This window comes from Melospiza melodia, chromosome 1 (assembly GCF_035770615.1).
Source record: "Melospiza melodia melodia isolate bMelMel2 chromosome 1, bMelMel2.pri, whole genome shotgun sequence".
Taxonomy (NCBI): Eukaryota; Metazoa; Chordata; class Aves; order Passeriformes; family Passerellidae; genus Melospiza; species Melospiza melodia.
This window is the reverse complement of record NC_086194.1, coordinates 2,196,987-2,205,143: the sequence shown is the minus strand read 5'-3', so window position 1 is coordinate 2,205,143 and position 8,157 is coordinate 2,196,987.

The following is an 8,157-nucleotide window of genomic DNA, read 5'->3' as shown; positions in this document are numbered from 1 at the left end:
TGCAGGTGAGCAGGGATTGCCCACCTGTGGCTGAGCTTGTGATTCCCACTGAAGGAAGCAGAGTGGAATCATGGAATCATTGAGGTTGGCAGAACCCTCCAAGATCATCACCCAGCAGTGCCAAACACACCAATAACCCATGTCCCCAGGCGCCACACCCACAGATCTATTGGACATTTCCAGGGTTGGATTTTAGCTCCCAATGGGTAGAGATGACACTGGGATAAATGAGACCACTTTATTTTCTGGATCTGGATGGCTGGCACCACCCATGGACTTTCCTCCCAGTCCAGATCCAGAATCAGAGGATTCCTCCTACCTGGGGAGGTCCCCAGTCCATGAGCTCCAGGGAATGGGATGGTGCCTCCAAAGCTGCCAGGCAATGCAGGTTTTCTTGGGATAACCAAACCACAATGGTGTCCATCATTAATTTGCTGATTTTTCTAGTGCAATTTGGCTTTTCTGGAAGTGAAAACCCCCCCTACCTAAATGCAAATTTTTAATTCCAAGCCCCTGAATTTCCTCATTTGATACCAAAACAAGGGAGGAACTGCAGGGAAAGCAGAGTGGACTGAAATTGTTTCTTCTCGGAGAAAAAAAATTTAATAAAATTGTTCAATAAAAAATTTTCATTAAAAATGTTCATAAAATTTTCATTTTATGAAAATACCCCGCTTGGCCTATCAGTAAGTGAAATGTGTCAATGTCTTTACACACTGAGGTGAAATTATTAATTGTGAACTTACTGGCTTGCTTATTCTAATTTTGAGTCCCCTGGGCCTCTTCTCCCTCTTTTTTACCTCCGGATGTGCTCCCTTGAGCAGCTCCTTCCAGGAAGTTTCTCCTCCTTCCAGGAAGGTGCTCCTGGTTCTGAGCTCCATGAGGCTCCACTTGGGCAGGAGGACACCACAACATGTGGTTTTCTTCCTCTCATCCTGGTTCCATTTATTTTCTGGGAATGGAGGCTGATATCCTGACTCAAATAAACATCCAGAAGCTCTCCTGACTCCCAAAGTGCCATCTTCTACAGGAAAAATATTCATAATAACACTTAGGGAAAGCTGCCCTTGCAAAGTTTCTTCCTGACTTGTGTCAGCAAGAAATCAGTTTATTTTGGGAATTTCCATGCTGTCCCAAAAGTCCATGTTAAAATTCCTTATTAATCTTCTTACAATGTTATTAATCAACATTTATTTTAAATACACAAGGACAATACTGGAGTTTGCAGAATTATTTGTTGTGCAAAGACTTTTTCCCCCCCGTGCTTTATGACTTTTCACAGCCCCTCACAGAATTTGTTGAGCAACCCCTGAGATTCGAGGCTGGTTTGGACTCGGTCCTAGAAAACAAGCCAAGTAGGATAAATAAAATAAAACATCTGGAAGTCTAGCCATCAGAATATCATCAGATATCCTCTGATTCCGAGGGTATCTTGTGTATGGAAGGTAATAATCTGAGGCATTGGGCTGTTCATAACACATAACTCTCCCAAAGAATGTGGAATGAGACACGAAATAATGTTGATCTGTGTTGATTGTCTCGAAAATTTACTGTGGAAAATCATGAGGTCTGTAATGAATAGTTGGATCGCTCAAACAAATGTCTGTGCCAATAAAACCTAAACATATATTTAAAAAACAAAGATAACAGAAGTCAGTCTCGCTGAGCAGAGATGGAGGGAACAATGTGAAGGATAAACACTGTTGAAAGGGGGGAAAAGGCAAATAAGGTTCTAATTAGGGGGAGGGACTGAATAGATTACACAGAAAAAGATAAAAGCGAGGAAACCTAATTGGAAACACAGCAGTGTGGTATCAAACAATCCAAAATATGTTATCTGGGACAAATGGGGGTTTGGATCTTTCCACAGTGAGGAAAAAGGTTGATGCTCTGGAGTTTAGGAGACAGGAAGCAGAGAGAAGAAAAAAACATTAGTCAGGACTAAAATCCCATTTCCCAACTTGAGAAAGGCCATGCAACCCTTCCTCCACAAGGAAAACTGCAATTTCTTCCTCAATCCTCATGGAAATACAAGAGCCCAGAGTGATGTTCCATGTCATACAACCCTTCCTCCACAAGGAAAACTGCAATTTCTTCCTCAGTCCTCATGGAAATTCAAAGATATGGAGTGATTATCAATGTTCAAAGTGCTCATCAAGGACCTGCTGTTTCTTCAGGTCTTTCAGTGCTGGTGGAAGCAGAACCCAAAGCTCAGCCTGGCCTCTGCTCCCACACCATCTCTCCATGGTGGCCCAGGAACAAAGAGTATTTCCCTGAATTTATTAACTGTGTTGTTAGCTATGGACACTTCATGGTGTGGCAGCAGGAAAGATCAGTGTGGTGCTGGCTGGAGATGGTGAAAGGGATGGAGAAAGATGGAGAAAGGACGGAGAAGAGATGATGAAAGGATGGAGAAAGACTTCTTGTTCGGTTTGGGATGGTGGCTGAACAGACACCTTATCAAGGGCTTTGAGGCTCCTTTTGGGACCCAACCCTAAATCCAGATTCTGGGGAAGGATGGACAACTGAAGGAGCAGGAAATTGCTCTCCTGAGATTATGGCACCCATGCTGATCTTACGTGCTGCTCCTGGACGTTGGAATATGTTTGTTCTCTGAAATATATTTGCTTTCTGGAACATATTTGTTCTCAGAAATATGTTTGTTCTCTGATATATGTTTGCTTTCTGGAATATGTTTTTTCTCTGGAATGTGTTTGCTTTTTGGAATATGTTTTCTTTCTGGAATATGTTTGTTCAACCCCCAGTACTCTGTGGAATTTTCCTCCGTGGTCTCCCCATTGTCAGCTCCAGAATAAAAAGCACAAGAAAAAGTAGTCCATTTTATTTTCCCCCAGATTCTTTATATTTAAAGAGAAGGGAAGATACCAGATCTTGGAAAACTCTCTGGTTGATACTGACTGCCTTTCCTCACTTTCTGTCTCCCAGGTTGTGATTTCCTTGAATTAAGGCTGCAACTTTGGGTTTTGATCCACTGAGAGTGAGCAGAGGTTCGTGAGACCCTGCAGGTGCCCACAGCGGTGGGCTCTTCCTTTGAAGGGATGTGCACAGATTGGGAAAGTTGTTTTGTAAAAAAAGAAAATCCCATTTCCAAACAGCTCCAGGCAGGATTGGTTTGGACGCGCGGCCGCACTCGGCAAATTCCCCCCTTGCCGAGGATGCTCCTCGTGGATTTGGCTGCTCCCTCTCCAAGCAGCCCTGCCAGCAGTGCCAGCTCCTCAGGAATTTCCAGCACAGGCATATTTGTGGTCATTTCTCCTCCTTTCACAGGGCCTTGCTCAGCAGTACTTGGAACACGTTGGCCTCGTGGATTTCTGGCTGAGAGCTGTGATCCCTCTAGGAACAGTCTGTCTGTCTGTCTGTCAGTTCTATCTGTATTTTGAGCAAGCTCAGCTGTGCCTGGGGTGGGCCTTTCCCTCTCAGGGATACCCATCCAAAAGCCCATCCCCTCTCTGAGAAGCAGCTGCCCTGGTTTTCCTGATTTTATTTTAGTAAACAGGACCATGGGATCATCTTTGCCACGAGTCCCCTTCAACCTGGTCCATGGATAAGTTAGCGTGCTCCTGGAGAAAAGCTGCATTTTTAATCTTTTAAAAAGGAATTCTATTAAAAATTTTGAATGTGGCCTTCTCTGCTCTGCTATTCATAGCGGAAATGTCACAGATGCTTCTCACTCCTTCCCTCTTCTTCCTTTTCCCCCTAAATCTTGATGAATAAACAAGAAATATGAAAAAGGACAATTTTAGCCTTCCTTAATGTGTTTTGAGGGTCAGTGAATAATTAAAACTTCCCAGCACAGTTCACAGCACCTCTGGTGTTGTAAAAAGATCTGATTAATAATGTGGAAATAAAAGTTCACTGTTCTGTTTGCCCCATGATGGCACCAAGTGACCCAACCGCCCCAGAACTGACAAAAAAACCCCAACGAGCCAATGGTGAAAGATCTCTAAATAAGGAGAGAAAAGACGGATTCTAAAAATGAACGATGCCTCATCTCAGCATGTGGGAAAACTCTGAGGTTATTGCTGGGGGCCAAAATATAAAAAGCAGCTCTCCATATGTTCCCTTGATGGATTTGAAGCAGGGGACCGAGCTGTGGTTGAGGTTTGCAGCTCAGATATGGAGTGATACAGTCACAGAAAAATTTGGCACGGCAGCCGAAGGTCGGGAGCGGCGGCGGCGCAGACACAAATGGAAAGCTGGGAGGCAGGACAAAGGTTAGGAAGGAGCAAAGGGATCAAACAGCCTCAGGAGCAAGGCCTGAATGCAGCCTCTGGAGTGACTCATCCGTGTGCTGTTCCCAGCAGGAGATGGGATGGGGTTTGTTTTTAGATTGGATATTTGGAAAAATTTATCTATGGAAAGGGTGCTCAAGCATCGAGCCAGGCTGCCCAGGGTAAATGGTGGAATCACTGTCCTTGGAAATGCTGAAAGATTCATGGGCAAGGTTCTTGTCCCTTTCTGGACAAGAAATGATCTATTGGTGGACGTGGTTGGACTTGATGATCTGGGTGGTCCTGTCCAACCTTCCTGATGCCATGGTGTCCCCTCATGGTTCAGCCCCTCCAAGCCGAGTTTTCCCGGATTCCTGGTGGGAATCCATCTTTTCTCTCCTTATTTTTAGCATTGGATGAGGCTGCCCAGGGAAGGAGTAGAATCACTGTCCTTGGAAGAATTAAAAGATTTCTGGACAAGAAATGTTTTATTGGTGGACACGGTTGTACTGGATGATCTGGGTGGTCCTGTCCAACCTTCCTGATGCCATGGTGTCCCCTCATGGTTCAGCCCCTCCAAGTTGAGTTTTCCTGGATTCCTGGTGGGAATCCATCTTTTCTCTCCCTATTTTTAGCACTGGATGAGGCTGCCCAGGGAAGTGGTGGAATCACTGTCCTTGGAAGTGTTGAAAGATTCATAGACAAGAAATGATCTATTGGTGGATGTGGGTGGGCTGGATGGTCTGAGTGGTCCTGTCTACCCTTCCTGATTCCATGGTTGTACCCTCATGGTTCAGCCCCTCCAAGCTTTTCCAAAATTCCTGGTGGGAGCCTGGATTCCTGGTGGGAATCCATCTTTTCTCACCTTATTTTTAGCATTGGATGAGGCTGCCCAGGGAAGGAGTAGAGTCACTGTCCTTGGAAGAATTAAAAGATTTCTGGACAAGAAATGATTTATTGGTGGACATGGTTGGGCTGGATGATCTGAATGATCCTATCCAACCTTCCTGATTCCATGGTTGTCCCCTCATGGTTCAGTCCCTCCAAGCTGAGTTTTCCTGGATTCCAAGTGTGAATGCATCTTTTCTCTCCTTATTTTGGTTTGCCAGGCTACCTCCAAGTCCCTGCACCTGGGAACCTCAATCACCTGCACTGACTGTCTCCCTTCCAAGACAAGTTTCCCTGGAAGTCAGACCATAAGATATGTGTTGAAGATTGCAATGCAAGTTGTTTTCCATTACCATCTGTATGGCAGATTACCTTTGTCAAGTGGGCAGTTTGCCTTATCTCTCTCTTTGAGTGACCACAATCACTCCTCCCTCGGGAGGGGACATTGCTGATAACAGCTACTGAATGTCACTGCTTGGCTGATAAGAACTACAGCATCCCATTGGGAGATGGGAGCCCAGAGGGAGGAGCCAAGCATTCCTACCCAGATATAATCCAGAGGTTTTGAGACACCAGCACGGCTTCTCCACTGGATTCCCCAGAGGAACAGCAGCTGCCTCTCCTTCCACTGGATCTTCAGAGGAAGAATCCATCCTTCTCTACAGGATCCCTGCTCCAACAGAACCACCCCTGACACTGCAGGAGGGCTGAGCCACAATTCCAATGGGACTGCCACCAACACCCTGACCCACAGGGTGTCAGGCTGGGTTCTGACTCTGTCAGTGTTTAGTTTACTGCAATGTTTATCATTTTTATTTTCCTCCCTATTAAAGAACTGTTATTTCCTGCTCCCATATTTTTGCCTGAGAGCCCCTTAATTTAACATTTATAGCAATTGGGAGGGGTGGGGAGGGTTTACATTCTCCATTTCAGGGGAGGCTCCTGCCTTCCTTAGCAGACTCCTGTCTTTCCAAACCAAGACAATGGGGAAATTCAGGTCAGAGGAGGCTTCAGCTCACCTTGTCCAACCTCATGCTCAAAGCAGGGTCAGAGATGAGGAGAACTCAGGGCTGGGTGGGTGACCTCTCACCTCACACCCAATTTTTGTGAAAGGATGATGAAAAAGGACACAGGAAAAGATTTCCCATCTGACATTGAGGGATGGCCTTTCATGAGCCAAGCAGGGTGGTGTGCCACTGGTCACCCCCAGCCCTGGGCCAAGCAATGATGTCAGGCTGGCAGAATTCCTCTGGGCCTCTGGAAAAGCCTCTGGTTTCAAAATGACCCAAAGCTGTCAAGAAGGGCCCTTGTTTCTCTTGTTCTGGGGATTCTGAGTTCAGCATTGCTCATCGTTTACAGGGAATGGAATAAAAATATGGAATTCTGGGAACAGAATGACTGATCCAGAGCTAAATTAGAGTTAAAGAACAGATCTGGTGCTGAACACAATGCTGGGTAAGTCTGGCTGCTCTAGGAAGTGGTTTCAAGGTCTCCACTGCTACAAAATTACTTTTTTTGGTGTCTTTTTGCACCATCTGAAGTGTGCAATGACACCATCCTCATTCTCTGAGCGAAAACTGGGGTTGGTATAAAGGAAAGAGGAGGTGTAATGTTCATTTCAGTCAATATTACCCATCTAAAATTAGATACCTTATATAAAATATATTAATTTTTTAATGTTTTCCTTTAGAGGGCAAATTATCTGATTCCAGAAGATCCTGTCATAAATGAATCCATGTCAGAGGATCATTCTGAGAATTAGGAATGGAAGAGGGGTGAATCAAAGTGAGCTAAATACTTCATTTCAGACTATTACCTCTGATCTGCAAACCTGTTTTGCTGAGAATTCTTTTCCAACATTAAAGCAGTAATTTACTCCGCAATAACAACGACAGAAACCTCCAAATTAGTTAATTATTAGGCCTTGGACACTCCAGATTCTGATATAAACTAATTTTCCCCTTTGAAGCTTATGATTTTTATTCCCTGCTCTTGATCACAGGCTTCTCACTGGGAGCAGATGAGGCTTCAGGATTAATTACCAGGCTTAGTGTGATGGGCGCCCTTAATGACTCCTGCTCAGTGATTTTTCCAACTTTGTTAACTCCCCTTGACGTCCTGACCTGCTTCTCCCAGCTCCACGAAGCTGCCATGTCTCCTTGGATGCCTGTCTTTGCAGAGAGCCCTAAGAATTCCCTGAGGCTGAGTTATCAGCTGGTTTTCATCTCATTTCTATCTTTTTTATTATTATTTTTTGTTTGTTTTCCCGCCGCCCCTGCTTTCCCGGGCTTTTGTTTAGATCCAGAAAAATGAATAAATATCCCAGCAAAAGGCATTCCTGGAAGGTTGGGGTGCATGGAGCCACAGGAGCCATTAAAAGTGTCTGCAGGGCACAGTTCCCAGGCCGTGCTGGTGGGGGTGGGATTTCTCTCATTTTAATATCAGATGTCTGCAAATTATTGAAGTCTGTGCAAGTCACTCAATTTCTGCCTTTACAGCCTCCAGACACCCCTTCCCTCCCTGGCCTCCAGCTTCAATTTCATTCAAGGCCTCTAGAAACCTGTTAGAAAGAAAAATAAAAGCAAAGCCAAGCAACCCAAACACCCCAAATGGGTTTTCCTTCGCAGCAGGTAGAATTTGAAGGCTGTCAGACAGGGCTGTCTCTGAGCATCTCAGGGATTTTTTTAAATCTATTTTACTTCCAGCTGCTCTCTCCTCTCCTCTCCAAATTTTCCTCACCAGAGACTCACTTAACCCCAGCCCATTACAGCTGACTTAAAGCCCTGCAAAGTCAAATAAAGAGCAGCCACATTTTCAGCAAAGTAGGGTCAGTTCTGGTTTAATTCAAAATGGAAAGCCAGGTGCTTTAAGTGCACTTTGCAAGAGGGGGTTAAGTTACAAAAATAAACTTCCTCGCACTGGCACAAGCTCGTGGAGAAGGAGCAAAAGAAAAAATTATGCTCATCCAATTCTATAGAGCTTGGCAGGAGACGGGAAAAGCAGAGCAGGGTTTCTAGGAAAGCTCAGGGAAAGTCAC